Source organism: Lactuca serriola, chromosome 8 (assembly GCF_051521515.1).
Source record: "Lactuca serriola cultivar US96UC23 chromosome 8, Lser_US96UC23_V15, whole genome shotgun sequence".
Classification (NCBI taxonomy): Eukaryota; Viridiplantae; Streptophyta; class Magnoliopsida; order Asterales; family Asteraceae; genus Lactuca; species Lactuca serriola.
Genome location: NC_136415.1, coordinates 84,823,669 through 84,844,355, shown reverse-complemented (window position 1 = coordinate 84,844,355; position 20,687 = coordinate 84,823,669). Strand labels below are relative to the sequence as shown.

The following is a 20,687-nucleotide window of genomic DNA, read 5'->3' as shown; positions in this document are numbered from 1 at the left end:
CAGAGTACAAGCCGCTACCCACGCATTATCAGAAAAAAAACATGGTCACATACAACTAACGAATGGGGTAGGAGGTTGCACTCTTGCTCCAATTCAAAGGCTATAAACCAAATAAGAACCATGCCAATAACTAGAACGAAGTGTTCTCATGCCATCATACTCAACCCACATACACCCCCAAGGGAAACACATAACCAACCCTAGATTTACTGCATTCCTTCTTCCTCATAACCTTACCCAGAGGGTGAGGTACCAGTAGATCTAAATGAAATGACGAACATCAACCGCTAACAAAACATCATCATGAATGGCCGAAACAAAGATCCCATACCTTGATTCAAACTGACAGATCCTACCAATACGTCACTAACTCCATAACGCTTCCACAATTATCAAGAAATGCTATTAAAACCCTAGCTAGATCATTCCAAAATATACAACTTATAGAAATTGATGATATGTTGATGCATCCATTGAACTCCAAATGATACAGTCTGAAACTTTCGAAGAATCTCAACCACTGGCGATGAACGAAAAGTCCAAAGATCGAGAATACATATAACCAATCCAATGATCCAATACTCTACTGAACAAAAACTCATGTGGAACAATACATACCCAACTCTAAAGTTGATTTACTGATCAACAGCTGCCCATTCTGGAGTATAGATATCAATTTATACAACGAGCTGACAAATACCTTAACAATCGATACTCAACTCGAGAGACCCAAACACCTCTAGCTTTATTCATCGTCATTCGCGAAAGGAACCACTAGCTACAATGAGCTCCTTGTCCAATAGCTTATTGCCACAAAGACAACTCATTTATTCATGAGCACGTATATCTGATAGAAACTTGCTTTGCAACCCCGTATTGACCAAATATTTGAACCAATGTCTTCCATACACGAACCACATATCCCTATTACCAATTATTCTGAAACCATAAGCTTCAATAGATCGATGATCCTCCAAGCAGAATACCCAGTTCTCCCCCACTTAGGTTTTGAACTACCACCAAATGACATTGTAAACAAACCAAAACTCAAACCGACTCAACAATATGAAGGGTTTTGAGTATTCTAACACTCCTATTGTGTACATGCAACCCTAGATGCCTTGGATATATTTTTTCTCTATTATACATGCAAACTTTCAATTTTCCAAGGCATCATCCTAACTAGCATACAATGGAGTATATACATTACTAAATTTAGTTAGATGACTTACCTTTGTTGTATCTTTGAAACCTTAAGACTTTAAGAGCCTAGCACCCCAAGTGTGATGCCTCAAATGCTTCACACAACACCACCAACAATGGAGGACTTGAGAAGAGATTGTATTGCACACATAAAATCGGCTATCCCTCTTATATCTCACTTAAGTGCTGATTTTCATAGCCATGAGGTTTCTTATATAGCGTGACACAACTAGGGTTACACCATGTAAACCCTAATGTGCATGGCTTTCCACATTCCTTAAGCTCCATGGGGTATCCATGGGTTTAGCCAAACGTAAAGAACTATGGATCATAAGCCCACTTTATAAGAATGAATGATTTACACAATCAATCCTCAATATTAATCTTTTTTTATAACAAAATTAGTCTCTTTTGATTACAAAATTAATTCCAAATTAATTCTTGATCAATACTAATTAAATAATGTGATTTCATATTAATATATTAGAACTTATAATATATTAATAAATCATAAATATCGTCTTTTCAAAAGTCCATCCTTACAAATTGTTCTGGTGCCATGCAACCCAAATGAACCATGCTACTCTCGGGTCAAGTACATACCAATTATAGTTATAGGCTTAGAAACTAAATCCAACAGTCTCCCACTTAGATATGTCTAATAACTATAACTGCAAGTACGACTTAAAACACCGACTAGCAATCGTACCTCTTAAAAGCTTCTGTTAAACTAAGACGATCCATTTTAGATAAGTGATCATATAATCCTCTGTTCTCAAGATATAATCCAGAAAAATACATGGAACAACATCATACTTATTGTCCAGCAGTTTGTTTCCTGATTTCTGATTTGTTTGACATAGAACATAATCGAACACATCAATTTAGTTCTGACCGGGCCGGACGCATAAGTCAAAACAAAATCATCGAGGGGCCCAAGATATTGCTTTTAATCGTCCAACGACTAAAAGCAACAGATAAACTTTGACTCATATGCTTGTACTAACTACTCATAAAATTGGACATAATAACATATTTTATAGCATAAAGTTACTGAAGCGTTTCCGTACTATCAATGCACAACCAACTCATAGTCAACAACTCATATGTCTTGGTTTGAAGACTTATATGATATTATTGTCTGACGATCACTCGAGATAAATTCCATGAAGTGATAAAAGTGACCGACGGTTTAATCCAATACTCAGACCTTATGAGCACTCATAAATGTTGCAGCAAACTTTGCTATGTCTAACACAATTCAGACAAATCTACAAGCCAAATTCATGACAGTATTGATTCAATACCTACTTCCAACATATGATCGACTGTGGATAGTTTGAATAATATAATTATTCTGGAGTCAAAACATGCAAATTGAAACAATAGTAAATGATTGACACAAGACAGTACCATACTAGTAAATAAAAAACACCTTTTATTTAAGCATCAAATGTAAATTACATTTCAACTATTACAAGTTTCGAATCTATCTAATCATTAAAACTAATATTGTCCTTCAGCCCGATGCGCCTCGCATGCTGTATATGCTTAACCCTACTAAGTCCCTTCGTGAGGGGATCTGCTGGATTCTCAACAAACGATAACCTCTTTGCCACGAGGAGTCCTTCTTCTATTTGATGTCTAATGAAGTGGTATTTTCTGTCGATGTGCTTGGATCTACCGTGATCCCTTGGTTCCTTGGCTAAGGCAACTGCACTCTCTCTGTCACAAAAAAAATCTCCATAGGCTCCTTTATAGGTGGTATAACTCCAAGGTCTCCAATGAAGTTCTTCAGCCATATTGCCTCCTTCGTCGCCTCGCTTGCTGCTATGTACTCTGACTCGTAAGTTAACTCAGATACTGTCTCCTGCTTGGAACGTTTCCAAGTTATTTCTCCTCCATTCAGGGTAAAGACCAAACTCGATTGAGAGTGGATTTTATCTCTGTCGGTCTGAAAGCTGGCATCACTATACCCCACCACTCTCAAGTCATCACTCCCATCGAGGGTAAGAACCCAGTCCTTAGTCCTCCGCAGGTACTTGAGAATGTTCTTTACCGCGGTCCAGTGAGCCTAACCAGGATTCCCTTGATATCTGTTGACCATGCTTAAAGCAAAGGCCACATCAGGGTGAGTACAAGTCATAGCATACATGATCGATCCAACATCGGAAGTATATGGTACTCGACTCATATCAGCTGTCTCAGCCTCTGTACTCGGACTTTGAGTTTTACTCAGTTTGGCATTGCTCTGGATCAGTAAGTCACCTTTCTTGGAATCCTGTATGCTGAGTCTTTTCATCACCTTATCCAAGTAAGTACTTTGACTAAGCCTTTTACTCCTGTCTCTCAATATCCTTATCCCCAGAATATAGGCAATTTCTCCGAGGTCCTTCATAGAGAAACACTTCCCAAGCCAGGACATAACCTTCTGCAAGGTTGGGATGTCATTTCCTATGAGTAGTATGTTATCCACATACAATACCAAAAAGCTAACTATGCTCCCACTAGCCTTGACATATACACATGACTCATCCTCGCTTCTCGAAAAGCCAAACTCTTTAACTTTCTCATCCAAACAAAGATTCCATCTGTGAGATGCTTGATTCAATCCATAAATGGATTTCTCAAGCTTACACACTCTATTAGGGTACTCTGCATTGACAAAACCCTCTGGCTGAATCATGTAAACATCCTCATCCAACTTTCCATTAAGGAAAGCGGTTTTGACATCTATTTGCCATATTTCATAATCATGAAATGTAGCTATGGCTAGCATAACCCTAATAGACTTAATCTTCGTTACTGGTGAGAAGGTATCATCATAGTCAACTCTCAGAGTTTGAGAAAAGCCCTTCGCAACCAGTCGCGCCTTATAAGTGTGTACCTTTCCATCTATGTTGGTCTTCTTTTTGAAGATCCATTTGCACCCAACTATCTTACGACTCGGTACCTTGTCAACCAAGTTCCAAACTTGATTGTCATACATGGACTGAATCTTGCTGTCCATCGCCTCTTTCCATTTAGCAGACTTGAGGCCTGCCATGGCTTCGTTGCAGTTGTTAGGTTCATCTAAATTTATCACTGTGTTATCACTGATAAATGTATCACCCTCAGATGTTTTATGAAAACCATATAACACAGGTGGAGTACTAACTCTACTAGAATGCCTCAGAGGTATGGACTCTTCAATCGGCTCAACAGGAGTTTCCTCCTTAGGTTGATTGCTAGTGTTTGAGGTTCTTTCACCACTTGACTCTTGAAGTTCTTCAAGGTCAATTTTCCTCCCACCGTCTTCTTGGCCTATGAGCTCTCTCTTGCGAAAGACTCATCTCCTTGCAATCAAGACAACACTGTCACTCGGTCTGTAGAAGAGATAACCAAAGGATTTATGCAGGTAGCCGATGAAAATACACCACTTACTTTGAGGTTCGAGCTTGTCGTGAGTCTCGCGCCTCACGAAAAACTCGCAAACCCAAAACTTGATGTGGTCTAACGAGGGAGCTTTCCCTGTCCACATCTCGTGAGGTGTTTTGGCAACCTTCTTATTTGGGACTAGATTAAGGATATGGGCGGCAGTCTCTAAGGCATACCCCCAGAATGAGATTGGAAATGAAGCTCGACTCATCATGGAATGAACCATGTCCAATAAGGTTCGATTACACCTCTCAGCCACACCATTAAGCTGTGATGTCCTGGGTGGAGTCAGTTGTGAAACAATCCCACATTCCTTAAGATAGTCTAGGAACTTGATACTAAGATACTCACCACCCTGATCGGATCGGAGCATCTTTATCTTCCTGCCCAGCTTATTCTCCACTTCTTGCTTAACTCTTTGAATTTCTCAAAGGTTTCTGACTTATGCTTGATTAAGTAGACATAGCCATATCTACTAGAATCATTAGTAAAAGTCACATAGAATCGGTTAGAAACCATTGTGGCGGTTCTGAAGGGCCCACACACATCGGTGTGTATGAGATCCAACAAACATTCACCCCTTTCACAAATACCAGTGAAGGGTGACTTGGTCATCTTTCCAAGTAAGCAAGATTCGTAAGTGTCATCCGACCTTAAGTCGAATGATTCCAAGACTCCAACCTTTTGGAGTTGGCCTATGCGCTTCTTACTGACATGTCGAAGACGACAATGCCATAAGCATGCCTTATCCAATTTATTGGAAGAATTAATGTACAACACATTATTTCCTAAATTGTCTAAAACCATCACGGTTTCATATACACCATTATAAGGTAATGCTTTAAAATAAATAACACCATTATAATAAGCATTGATAGCACCAATTTCATTATCAAATGAAAAAGTAAACCCTTGTTTGTGCAAACCATGAAAGGAAATAATATTTTTTGCCATTTCAGACGAGTAGCAACAATTATTAAAATCTATTTCTAACCCACTACTAAGCAATAAAGAGTAAACTCCAATCTTGGTGATAGGTGAAACCTTCCTATTCCCCATGATCAAGTTTATCTTCCCGTGCTCCATATCCTTACTTCCTTTTAGGCCGTGCACATCAGAACAAATGTGAAGTCTACAACCTGTGTCAAGAACCTAAGAGTTAGAATGTGATGAGTTTTAGATAGAATAGTATAAATACATGCATGGGTGGCCTTAACCTTCCCATCTTTAACATCCTACAAGTATTTGGGGTAGCTTCGCTTCCAGTGCCCTTTTCGTGACAGTAGAAACACTCTGCTTCCTTAGGAATGGAAGATGGAGCAGCAGAACCAACCTCGGTCCCACTTGAAGAGGATCCATCAAGAGACTTTCCCTTGTGACTCTTTGAGGGAGCCTTCCTCTTCTTCCTTTTCCCTTGTCCAGTTGCCAGAATAGGGGCGGTGGTAGGAGTAGTAACAACCAATTTGCCTTTGAGACCGCTTTCAGCAGTCCTCAAAAGCCCTTGAAGTTTGCTAAGTGTGACCTCCTCCTTGTTCATATGATGGGTCATGCGGAACTGATTATAACATGAAGGTAAGGAGTGTAGAATGATATCTATAGCTAGCTCCTGAGGGAAGTTCACATTTAACTTTAGCAATTGGTCCACAAACCTTTTCATTTTCTGCAAGTGGCCCGTGATGGGTTCACCATCCTTTATCTTAGTTGTTATCATGGAAGAGATGATTTCATACCTCACTTGACGAGCACTCTGATGATATCTTTCCATCAGGTCCTGGTGCATCTCAAAATGGTAGAAGTCCTCATAGGAATTTTGGAGTTCAGCTTTTATGGTGGCCAACATGATACAAGACACCTAGGTGGCATCCTTCTCATGAGTCCTAAACTCAGCGATCTCCTCAGGAGTAGCAGAATACTCATCGATTTCCTTAAGCTCCTTGCCTATGATAATATTCCTTGTCCTCATAACGAGTGACCATCCTGATGTTCCTAATCCAATCATTGAAGTTGGACCCATCAAAGATGACTCTCCCATAAAGGTTCATGAGAGAGAAGGAGCCAGTAGGATTTGAGCTAGAAGCAGTGTTGGAAGACATCTGAAAAAGAAAGAAAGACAAAGTTTAGATTAGATAAAGAGTCCTTAATATAACACGAAAATGAAATATTAAGGCTAGGACCCAACCCACTATTTTACAAATTGCAAGAGGGATTCCGTAATCCAACCCGTAAAATATTTGAAGGTAGGTAAATGACGATTTACCAATTTCCACCATGAAAAACGAAATTGTTATTAAGTTTTAATTGGATTGAAATTTCTAGATCCTTTGAGATTCATTGAACAATTCAACGACATGTTTAAATCTCGATTTTTCCCTTCAGGTTTGTGACTAGGATACTGAGAATCACAAACAATGTGTGAATAACCATGCAAAATGTGCTTGGTACTATCGACTTTATCACCCAATCAATGTGCCGGTTAACCACACACGCTCCATTGATCTTATGATAAACATCGAGCCACCCTTTGCCACCCTTACTAGTCCAAGTTAATGTGTGGGTTAACCACACACACTCCATCAACGACTTGGTAAGGTGCAAAGTGAAATTTTCATGGATTAGCATCAATTTCACATTTTCTTAAAGTAACCTAGATTGGGAATTTATAAAAGGTTTAGTTACTTTATTACTATCATTTTACTTAATGAGAATTATAGTCCTATCCTACTCGTTCGGCTAATGACCATCCACCAGTCTAGGAAACGGTGGGTGAGAGTGGACACCCATTAAACTGCCATTTTATAGGCAGTAACCTTATACCCCATTATAGACCAGCTTCGTGAATGAGGCCTACTAACGGTAAGACTGACTTGGTCTTATACATACATACATACATACATATATATATATATATATATATATATATATATATATTATTAAACTTGTAATACTATAAAGTATAAGGGTTGAATTTTAAACTTTTAAAATTCTAAGGGTTGGAATGAAAGTATGCAAAAGTGTAACTTTACAAATTCCAAAACTTGAGGGCAAGTTTTGAAACATGTAAAAACTTTTCATTTCTATAACATATGAGTTTAATGATCTCTTAAAAGAAAAACCTTTCATTTTCCATAACTTGAGGACAAGTTGTGGAGTCCATTAAAGGCATTTAACCAATTATTTTAATTAACACAATAATCAAATAATTCATACATGATTCAATTAAACTCATATGAACAAGATAATTGATATCAAACAAATTTCATGAAATTAGCCTAATCAAATAAACTAATACAAAACATGAACCTTTGACAATTATCTTCGAAATTGGATAAGCATAATCATTACCACGTCAAAAACAGGTTTATTTGTTCAAAAACAGTTTAGTGTAATGATTCTAGTCCAATTCTGACTTTAAAACTCGAAATTATGCATTCTGGAGCACCAACTCGTCGAGTGCATGAACTGAATCGGCGAGTTGGTCAGTTTTTTTAGGGTGGAATTGGCGAGTCTGTTAGTGGACTCGACGAGTTCACTCTCCAGAAAGCAGAAAATCGGTTTTTTCAAGCTTTGAAAATAAGTAGCATCAAGTATAATGGAAAACAAGCCTAGGCTCTGAAACCACTATAGGGTTTTGAGCATTCTAACACTCCTATGGTGTGCATGCAACCCTAGATGCCTTGGATCTATGTTTTCTCTATTATACATGCAAACTTTTGATTTTCCAAGGCATCATCCTAACTAGAATACTATGGAGTATATACACTACAATATCTAGTTAGATGACTTACCTTTGTTGTAGCTTTGAAACCTTAAGCCTTTAAGAGCCTAGCACCCTAAGCGTGATGCCTCAAATGCATCACACAACACCACCAACAATGGAGGACTTGAGAAGAGATTTTCTTGCACACACAAAATCGGCTAGCCCTCTTGTATCTCACTTAAGTGCCGATTTTGGTAGCCATGAGGTTTCTTATATAGTGTGACACAACTAAAGTTACACCATGTAAACCCTAAGGCGCATGACTTTCCACATTCCTTAGGCTCCATGGGTTTAAACCTCCATGGAGTATCCATGAGTCACCACATGGGTAAAGCCCAACATAAAGAACTATGGATCATAAGCCCACTTTATAAGAATGAATGATTTACACAATCAATCCCCATATATTTAATTAGTCTCTTTTGATCACAAAATTAATTCACTACTAGAAATAATCCCTTTAATGACGCGCAAACAATGCCACTCACTGATAGAGGACGAGCATTTGTCGGTGCCCTAAAAATAATGTCATCTCTCTTAAAATTTAAAGGATTTAAAACACGCATTTTTGCGTGCCCTGAAATTAGTGTCAACAAAAACACGGAGGACACCTATAATAAAATGTGTGTCATCTAAGGCTATCACTTTATAAATTTTAATAGCAGCGCGTTCCGTCCGGAGGGAAAAATAAATCCTAATTACTTAAAAACCCCGCCTTCCTTTTTAGGGCTTTTTTCAAAAACTTGCCCCGCCTTCCTCTACTACACGTTCTCTCTTCTACAACTCCACCGGCCGATCACTCTCTCCTTCCCTTCTCTTTGCAAATCCTAAGTTGCCGCCTTCACCATCGAACCCAGGGATCTGAGAGTCTGGAGCACGACTGATGATATCCGATCACCGACGACTCTATAATAATTCTTTCTCATACTCGAACCCTAGATCTCGCCTCCTTCCATTCTACATCTCTATGGCGACCACGGATCAACAAAAACTCCACCACATCTAACGGAAGGTATGACCACTATATCTCATCATAATTTCGGTGATTCAAATGGATGTGACGATATCGTTTCCATTACAATCATCAAGGTTTTCCCTCTTCAAGAGTTTCCCTTCTCCTTTTTTTTCTTCATTTAGATGCTTATGAATCTCCATTGGGGCCTTTGATTTGGGGATTCTATGGTGTCTCAGTTTCTCATTCCAAACAAATCGATATCTAGCTTTCAGCATTGCTTTCCGACATAGAGCTCAACATCCGTGAAGCACATGTGTTCTCAACAATAGATGGCTATTCTTTGGATGTATTTGTGGTAGATGGATGGCCTTTTCAGGTTCTCCTTCTTCTTCCTCTTCTTTTCTAACGTCAAAATACTCATATATGACTGTTTCTGATTCTGCAACCTTGTGGTCAGGAATCAATTGCTTTACACGAAGCCATGGAGAAAGCAATTTCTAGAAGCGAGGTAAAAATCTTTTTCCATTTACTACGATAATCATCACATGGTCTTTTTTAAGGGTATTGGGGTCTTATTTTAAAACGAAAACATATGCACAAACTGGATTACTGTTTACCTTGTAGGGTTCATGGTTTGGTTCTTCTTCAGATTCTATATCAGCTGTACATAAAGCTTTAGCCACTGAAGCCCATTTTAGAGATGCAGAAATAGACCGACCATCATTGAAGATTGGAGAAAAGATTGCATCTGGATCTTGTGGAGATTTGTACGTGTACATTGTTTTTTTCCAATTGCATTCCTAATTCTTACAAGTATCTTAATATCAGTTATTTTGTTTGTTGAAAGATTCCATGGAGAGTAACTTGGTGAGCATGTTGCTGTCAAGATTCTTGGATCTGAACATTTAAATGATGAAACATTGGGGAATGAATTTGCTCATGAAGTAGCCATGCTCAGGTAGCTTTATTTTAAAAAACTCTAAATTAAAACCCTATTAATTGAACTAATAAACAAAGCTTTATGTGTGTATGTGTGTGAAGGGAGGTTCAGCATGCCAATGCTGTTCGTTTTATTGGTGCATGCATGAAGAAACCTCCTTTGTGCATAATAACAGGTAGAAAACTTCCATTAATTATATACTACATACATTTTGATTGTTTAATAAAATTTACAATATTTTTGGTATTTTTTTATTATATATGCAGAATACATGCCTGGAGGGAGCCTTTATAAGTACTTACATAAAAACCATAACATCTTGAAGCTTCCACAGTTAGTGAAGTTTGTTATAGATGTTTGCAAAGGAATGGAGAACTTGCATAGCAACAACATAATTCATAGGGATCTCAAGACTGCAAATTTGCTCATGGACACTCAAAATGTAATAACTAGAAAGGCGTCAATCACTTTGACTTATTAGCTTGTTAAATGTTTCTCTCTCTTTTTTTAAATTTAATTTTAGGTTGTGAAGGTGGCAGATTTTGGGGTTGCCCGGTTTCTGAGTCAAGGGGGAGTTATGACAGCAGAGACTGGAACATACAATATTTGAAGATATTTCCTTTTTCACTGATAAACCCTAACTAATTTGTGAATCATCCTCTAAACTATAAATTTACCATGATGAATGGAGCTACTTATGTATTGTCGTGGTTTGCAGGTTATAAATCATCAACAATATGATGAAAAGGCGAATGTTTTCAGTTTTGCGATTGTTTTATGGGAGCTTGTGACAGCCAAGGTAATAATTTTACTTATTATTATTACAGATCGATATAGAGTTAAGAATGATATGAATATGAGGTTGTAGGTTCCTTATGAGAAGATGACACCATTGCAAGCAGCCTTGGGAGTAAGATAGGTCAGCATTTCCATTTGATTGGCATTTGGATTTGGATATATCATATATGAGAGAGAATGCATAATATGAGAATGTGCATGGATATAAATATTGCAGGGCTCCATTAGAAGAGGATGTTGAGACGCTCTTCTCACATCGTTCATCTCCAAAAGATGGGGATAGGAGTGATAGAAAGGGGTACCCGTGAAACAAGAGACAGAGATAGGATAAAGATAGGAGGAGGGAGGACAGAAATGGAAAGGGTAGAGATAAAGATAGAGAAAGAGAAAGAGAAAGAGACACATATGGTGACAGGGATAGGGAGAGGGACAGAGTGAGGGTAAAAAGGGAACATGGACGTGAACCTGAGAAAGAAAGGGAAGATAGAGATCAAGAGAAAGAGAAAGAACATGAAAGACCACATCAAAGTGGAAGCAAGATCAGAAAGACATGGGAGTGAAAGGGACAAGGAAAAGAGCCGTGATAGAGAGGTTAAAGATAAAGAAAGACATGGCTGATATTATATATTTATATTTAATAATTAAATCTGAAACTGATATCCACAGTCTTATATTGTAGTTAGGAATCAAGCGAGCACAGATCTTACCTTATTGTAGTCTACAAACATGTTGTTTGTATCCCCATATCTATTCACATACAAGTTCACACACAAGTTCCAAATGAAAAGGTTACCTTGCAATTTCATATCCCCATATCTGTTCGAATAATCTTGGTAACATTTTCTTCCATGAAATTCCTCTGTTTTGTGTGAAGATTTAGATATTTGACAAATTGAAAGCCAAATTCCTTTATGTTTGAGTGATGAGATCTAACCTATGATTTCAAATGGTAATTTGATAAAAATGTTGCTAAAAATGTACTTATTATTCTTGTATCTGCTCATATTGGACATGTGTTGACTTCAAAATGAAGCAGCTTACAGTTGGAGGAAAAAGATTAATACTTACAATATGGGACACTGGTAAACATTGCTAATATTGTTTTCAAAACAAAGTTCATTCCTCTAGAACATGTCTTTTTATCTTACTCATTGATTTTATCCTTTCATTCTATATAAAGTAAAATTGTAAAATTGGTATTGTAGCTGGACAAGAGAGAATCAGGACACTAACAAGCTCTTACTACAGGGGTGCCCAAGGGATTATTCTTGGTAATTAATTGATAATATTTTGTTTCTTAATAATACATCATTATTTTTATTAAACTTTTACAATTTATCTTTGGATTGCAACATACTTTCATTATTTTTTTTCATATTAACACATTATTTTCTCCACATATACAATACAGGTAGAGACAATGTTTAAAATTCCCAACCTACAATGAATTTATGCTCAACTGTCCTAACATTACCACTTTAGCACTAAAAGGACTCAAACTTCATGACTACAAGGCCCGTATGCTGGTGAAGATACACATAGTGCTCTTCTTATTTCCTACTTAACAACAAGTAACAAGTAAATAGAGAAAATTTGAAGCCATGACTACAAGGCCCTATGTGATAGCACATAGGGAGCATCGGTAGTTCACCCTGAAATCTTTTGTTATGTGCTTTTTTTTGTTGGATTTGTTTATATATTTTTTATGTTTACTTGTTAGATATCATATCTCTGGATCATCTCTTCTTGTAGCCATGGTTTAAAGTAGTCAAGTTTCTTCCAGTGATTTAGATAAGGAACAAGCTGATAGATCACAAGTAAATAGATAAAATTTGAAGGAAAATATAAGTTCTTCTCAACCTGGGGATGATTGAAGTGGAAGAGGTCAGCCCACAATTGATATAGCAGAAGTTTTAAGGCGATGGACTCATGCCTTACAACGTATACATAAACAGTCACTTCACCTGGTATTTTTTTTATATCATATGTACCTACCTTTCTTATTTTTGTAATAATAATTGTTATTATGGGTAAAAAATAAAGTACACTTCTTATACTGATAAAAAGAGTGAAGTACGTTTAATTTGAATAATATTTGAGTTGATTATAGGCAAAGGCGAATGGTGGTGAGGTCCGGATCTTCTTCGAAGTGCAAGTAATGGTGGTACAAGTGGCCATGCTGAATCTTTAGCTACAACACTTTCTGAACATCGACAACATTTAGCTAACATACAGACATGTTAATGTTAATAATACTCACTGCTTTTCCTTATAATCAAGATTCATATACTATTTACAGTTTTTCCCTTTGTTATCTTATGCAGGTGCTTGTTAATCAACTGAAAGGTGTTGCCCCCACAATAGAAAATTCAATATCAGAGCTTAGTGAGGAAGTCAACACTATCTCAGCCAACCTTCCTCAAATGACAAATCACCATGGTAGATCCACCTTGCCCGTTCAACCACAAAGCACCGGAAGAAAAATAGTATCTTTTTTTTTTCTTTGTTGTATATTTTACACACTTTTTTTTAAATAGTTCGTTTTATAAAAAACCATTGATGAACAGTAATTCATTATAACTTATATCCAATGATCATATATTTTATTGTTTTTGTAGAGGTATTGATCTACAGAGTGCAGGCTGCATTTTAGCAGAGTTGTTGGCTGGGAAACCTATCATGCCTGGTCGAACAGAGGTAATTAATTAATTAATGATAATATAACTTTTATTTATTTATTTTGAGTTTGTGGGATGTGATTTTGTAGATTATAAGCAAACTAAATTTAGTTATCTGTTTGTATATAAATGAATGATCGATCTTGAGTATATACCAGTTATATTTGTTTTGATTATATATACCAGCGATATTTGTGCTTATTATAATATCGTTTTGTTTTGGTGATTAAATAATTCAGGTGCAACATGTTTATTTCCTAAACTGGATATTAATTACCTCGACACAAAGGATTATCTTGGTATGTATTTTCTTTCCCTTTTGACCTTTTTCTTAGTTTTTTTTTGCATATTCACACTGTCCAAGGCATTAAAATATGTTCTCTCCTTAAACTTTTGAAGTATTTTCTTTTTCTATGTTCTTGGGTATTGGGAAGTGTTGATTAGTATGATATCACTTATTTTCACTCTAGATCATGTTTTGCTAACCTATTCATTCAAATTGTTGTCTTCTGGTCTAATTATGGGAAGAACTTGGAGCCATTTTTCTGCAACAGATTATGTTTGCACATTGCAGGTAAAAATATTGTCTTGTTTAATTTGCTGATTGTTTAAAAATTACAGAGATGATTACCGTCATTAACTTGTATCTTCTAATGGACAGGTTCTTAATCAAAAAGAAACACCACTATTGCAAGTGAATTTTTCATCGGATTTGTGTTTGGGTAATTGATTATTGAAACAAATGTTGTAAAGTATATAATATAACAGTTGAGGTTAGAATGGTGATTTTGTCCAATTTATATGATAGATGTGCAGGAAAGAAGTTTTTGTTGCTAATACGAGTGAAAGCATGAAGGAAAACACAATTGAGGTTACAAAGAATGCAGTGGTACAAACATTTTAATGGCTCTAAATCAGGTTATTGTTTTTTAGTTAATTGGGTTTGTGAATAATAGTAATGATAACAAACACTGATAAGAATATGTGTTACAGAAAAGGAAACAAACACTGATAAGAACATGTCAAACATGTTTGATGTGTTGAGAAGGAATAGAACTGTAAAGCTTGAAACTTTAGTCCTGAACTGTAAACCCTGGTAATCATAATTTACTCTCACTTCCCAGCTCATATTTATATATATTTTCTATGTACCATTTCTTGTCGTTTTCCTCCTTGACCAGGTAATATCATCAATTTGTTTCTTCCTACTTAGTATTTCTTATTGGTTGTGAACAAGCCTCTCATCTCTCATTTGAGTTTATAGGAATCAACAATCACTGTGAAACTTCTAGTGTTTAGATTTCTTACTGGTTGTGAACATTTGTTTCGTCCCTTTCTACCCTTCACATGCAGGTTGATGCTTTGTCAAGAATGTTCAGACTATTTTCCAAAAATACCCCATGGATCAGATCCTGTCTCTAGTATGTTTAAACATGTTTGTGATTTAGGAGTTGGATTCTATTTTTTTAAAAGTAGAATGCAGTTATTTGTATTTATTGTCATCTGTTTTTATCTTTTTGACGCAATGCTGCATGTTGCTGCTGAAGGCACAACCTTGGTCAAACAGGCAGAAGATGCTGCAAGTAATAAGAAGGCAGAAAAGAGATTGCAGGTTGATCCTGCTACATGGATAATAATAATCTTTAGGGTCCGCTAGAAGGATTGGAGATTGCAGTTAAGCTTCTATCTAAGACTTCACGCCAAGGACTTGATGAATTTAAGCTAGCAATGTTTTACTTGATTTGGACATGAACCCTAAGATATCATATTTTGGCATGGCTAGAAGCTTTGGAGAAAACGTGACTCAAGAAAAAGTAAACACACAGAGAGTTGTTGGCACATAGTAAGCTAGATAATGCAATTTTATATAAATGAGTTCATTTTTTATAACATTTACTCACTATTGGAATAATTATTTGTATTTGACATATTGGTGAAATGAATTATCTTTGTAATTTATGGTATTTTATTTTGTATTATGAGATTTTTAATGTATTATTTAATTTGAAAATTAGTAAACCTATAAATAATATTTTTTTTTAAACATTTAAGATTATGATACGCAAAAATGTGTGTCATCTTCATTTATGACATGGCCTTTCTTGACAGGGGCTTTCTTGATACGCATTGCGTGTCATTAACACGCGCGTCGTAAGGTTACGACACGTGAATACGTGTCGTCTTCCTTTATGACAGGGCCTTCCTTGATACGCATTGCGTATCGTAAATGCGCGTCGTAATTGCACATCGTAAATGAGCATCGTAAATGCGCGTCGTCTCTCTTTATGACAGAAACTTCCTTGACGCGCATTTGCGCGTCATCTGAGCCTTTTATGACGCGCAATGAGCGTCGTAAAAGGTTGTTTTTCTAGTAGTGATTCCAAATTAATTCTTGATCAATACTAATTAAATAATGTGATTTCATATTAATATATTACAACTTATAATGTATTAATAAATCATAAGTATCCTCTTCTCAAAGGTCCATCCTTACAAATTATTCCGGTGCCATGCAACCCAAATGGACCATGGTACTCTTGGGTAAAGTACATACCATTTATAGTTATGGGCTTAGACACTAAATCCAACACAATATGGATAACATCTCTGACCCTTGGAATGCATAACACAATGCAAGATGATATTCCAGATAAAGACCAAGAAAACTCAATGAGATTCCGAATCTCAGATGGAGACCTTGGAAACTTCCCAATCATAATCGCCTCTAACATCAAGAATCCCATGTAGATGCACAATTAATAATTTTGATTGTCTATTCATAGAACCGATCCTGTATTTAGAAACAAATAGACTACTACAAACCTCATTTCCATGTCCTCAACCTTCAATTCATTGTAAGAATCTTTCATAAGTACAAGAGACATCATTCTCATAGTCAGGGCACATTATAGACAACTGATGGGTTTTATGTACTCTAACATTCCTATGGTGCACATACAACCCTAATGCTTCAGATCTAATTTTTCTCTAATTATACATGCAATAAACATTTTCCAAAGCATGAAGCTTAAACTAGCATGCAAGGTGATATTTGAATTAGGAAAACTAGTTAGAATGTTACCTTGTGTAGTAGCTTGTAGAACTTGGCCTTAAGAAAGCCTAGAACCTCAAGTATGATGCCTTAAATGGTTCACTAAACACCAAGAGCAATTAGATGAATATAGAAGAGGTTAATGAGACTTCAAAATCGATTATTCCTTCTTCTCATGCATGGGGCCACGATTTTGGACACTAGGGCACATATTTATAGTGTAGAATTCTAAGAGTCATATGTAACCCTAATTCACACACTTAGGTTTATGATCCAATTGATTTGGACCACCACTTCATGGATTAACTCATAAGCTTATCCCATCAACAAATCAATCATGAATAATTAGCCCAATCCATATGTATGACTGATTTACATAATCAGTCCCCGTTAATTTAATTAGTCTCTTTTGATCACTGTTGAGTCTAGGAGTTGCGTCATTGGGCTTTTTAGAATAGTCCAATATTATCATGGTATGGACCTATCCATCCGTGTTTTTGCCATTAGGTTTTAGTATTTATGATGCATGCATGCATCGTCTTTTGCACGCTTCTCAATTAATATTCCTTTCATCGTACTGTAACCCTAACACACCTCTACAGTAGAAGTTCTTCGTCGAGCTCTTTTGAGGTGTTGCTATTTTAATCATTTAACACCTGTTTGATTCACCGTGTGTTCATGCTTTTATTCTGTGACAACCCAAGTTGTTCCGTTACATTTCCCCGTTACCGTTAACGGAATATTCCAGTTTATAAAAGTTCCGTTAATTAGAGGTCGTCAGTTAAATAAACATTCCATTTGTTTACATTTAACATGCTGTTAAGTCGTGATAAAAAGAAATAAAAACACATAACACCCATTTCCATTTATTTGGAAAATGTTAAGTTTTATTGTTACGACCACTAAATCGGGTGCGACCAAAAGCCCCGTTTAACGGCAGTATCGGGTAAAATTCCACTGAGCCCCGACTATGAACCCTATATAAGGGTGAGTGGAGTCCATTGGAGACTTTTTACACTCTCTCTCTATACTCTCTCTCTAGACCCGTTTTCGCCCCGAATCCGCAACCAAACGCTTCCAAATTATAAGTCCGCTTACCATAGCTTATTCTAAACATTACTAGCTGTAGTTATAGCCCAGAAACCATCCAATAAGGCATGGGATAAGGAGTTTACGGCCCAGGAACACTCTAGGGCCGTAAACCCCTAAAATGGTGCCAAACATGCCTTTAAACTTGCCCTTAAGATTGGAAACTAATTGGGGATCTAGCCTAGGAGTGTTTAAACATCAAAACACAATGATTTAGGGCATAAATGAGAGTTTACGGCCCAAGCACATGCTTAGGCCGTAAACCCCTCTAAACCATGCCAAAATGCCCCAAAAACACTCCCAAACCACCCTTAGGCTTCATACATAATTTAGGGACTTAGTATTTGGGGTTTGGATCAATTAAACACATCAAAATGAAGGATAAAAAGGAGTTTACGGCCCAGGTCTATACCAAGGCCGTAAACACCCCAAATCATGCCCAAAGTGTGGTTTTGCTTCCCCAAATGGCCTTAGACAATTACCATAAAATACTAGGAAGGATTTAAGGGCTTAAACACAAGAAATGAAGGGAATAAAAGGAGTTTACGGCCCACGCAAGTGTCTAGGCCGTAAACTCCCCAAAACACATCCAAATGATAGTTTTAATTCCCCAAAATAGCATCACACTCCATTAGAAATTGCTAGAAAGGTAATAGGGGCTTGAAACTTCACAAAACTCTAAGGGTGAGAGTTTATTGCTGTAAACTCCCTTAGGAGTGTCCCTAGGCCATAAACTCCAATATAAAGCCCTTAGGAGCCTTGAACCCACTCATGCCTTTTAGGAAAAGTGCTTAGAATAATTCCATGATGCAAGTAGAAGCCTTAAACACCCTAGAACCCATCACCATGAGTTTACAGCCATAAACTCATGGTGAGATGTCCCTGGGCCATAAAAACAACATTGGGAGTGTACTCTTGGATAGTAAACTCCATTCCTTAGCCATTGACACCCTTAAACGCTACCCGGGACACCCAAACACTTAACTAAAGTGTTTTCCGCTCCTGTGAGCGTGTATATTTGTTTAATTAATATTAAATATGCTAATTGTATGTAAACATATGTTATCATATGTTAAATAGGTCATTATGTGTGTTAAAGTCCTTGCGTGACACCGAACGCCCAAACGACACCTTCGTCGGACTTGCTTACACCAGGTGAGTTCATACCCCTGAATGAACTTTTTAAATGTTTTAACATGTTTTATAGGGGGGGGGGGAATACAAGTTAAACATGCCAGTTATCATATCAATCACATTTGATTGATAACCCGCATGCACAAGATTTTACCACTGTACACTGTTTTACCGAGTAGGACACTATAAATGGCTTTCAAAAAGGGTTTTCACTTTTTCAAGTTCTCACTTTTATTGCTTTATCAAAGTTCCATTTTCAAACTGATTTATGAATGATCCCCAAAGATTTCTAAAGGTTTTCACACTTATTTTACCAAAGAATACAAATGCGATTTTCCTGAGTATAAAGATTTTTCCAAGGTTTTCATGTATACTTTTACTTGTTAGTTACTGTTGCTTCACTTATACTTATTTTTAAACTCCTACTCGATAATGCTTTCACTTTGTGATGCGTTTATACTTGGTATTGTCTCTATTTCGCTTATACTTGTAGTCGCTTATACTTGATAGACGCTCTTACTTCACTTATCGTCGTTTCCTCTTCGTGATACACTTACAGTTGGTACACTTATACTTCACGATTCGATTATCCCACTCTATATGCTTGTACTTCACGACTCGGATGCTCCACTGTACGCTTATACTTCACAACTCGGATGTTCCACTGTACACTTATACTTCACTGTATGATACCACTTGACACACACACACTCAAGCGTAGTTAGATGTATGTGTGTGCTTGTATAAATGCATATAAATAATGATTGAAGGACTTAGGAAGGCTTGTCCGCCCTATTTCCTTTTCTTTGTTGAGATGTGGTCTGGTGGGATCGGATGTCCATCCGAAGGTCGTTTGATTCATTACTTATATATTATGTACACAAGCATAGACATACGGGTTTACTTCAGTCAATTCAGTTAAGAGTCTCTACCTCTAGTTCAGCACTTACATTAGAAACCCACTAGTTGGAAGTCTCTACCCACTATTTGGGATGCATCTTCAAGAAACGGCCTTCTCCGTCTTCTAGTTGGTAACCAGAGTCTCCTGTAGGGAGAGCGGACATTGTGTGTATAGATCTATACGGGATTGACACCCCCGCACCCTGACTGCTAGCTACAGTCCACGGCTCACCAAGCCAAGGGGTGAAAAATGTCACATTATATAGACGCTTGTAGGGCGTCTGGTACTCTAGTGTCGGTTAGTATGGTTACGAGTATCCCGGGTTACCTTATAATTCTTGGCCTTAAGGTAACGGTATTTCGCCAGCAATTTACATTGTATGCTGGTAATTCAATTTCAGAGTCACACTGTTTTGACCTTACATGTTGTATCTTTCATTTGATACTGTCTGGGGTCTGTCTCCTCTGTTTTGACCTTACAAGACGTATCTTTCATTTGATACTGTCTGGGGTCTGTCTCCTCTGTTTTGACCTTACAAGAAGTATCTCTCATTTGATACTGTCTGGGGTCTGTATCCACTGTATTCACTGTATTCATTGTATTCACTGTCTTAGACCATGCTAGACATATCTTTCATTTGATATTGTGTGCGGCCTGTATTCACTGTTTTGGACCTTACCAGCTGTACCTTTCATTTGGTACCTTCGGGGGTCTGTGTCTCTATTTGTTAGACTGAAACAGGCGTGACGTTCGTTCGATACTC

At 37.1% G+C, this 20,687-nt stretch overlaps 1 pseudogene; it reads left to right on the top strand.

The window, feature by feature from the left end:
- Positions 1-9,391: 9,391 nt before the first annotated feature.
- LOC145067120 (serine/threonine-protein kinase STY46-like) lies at positions 9,392-11,191 on the top strand (annotated as a pseudogene).
- Positions 11,192-20,687: the final 9,496 nt, after the last annotated feature.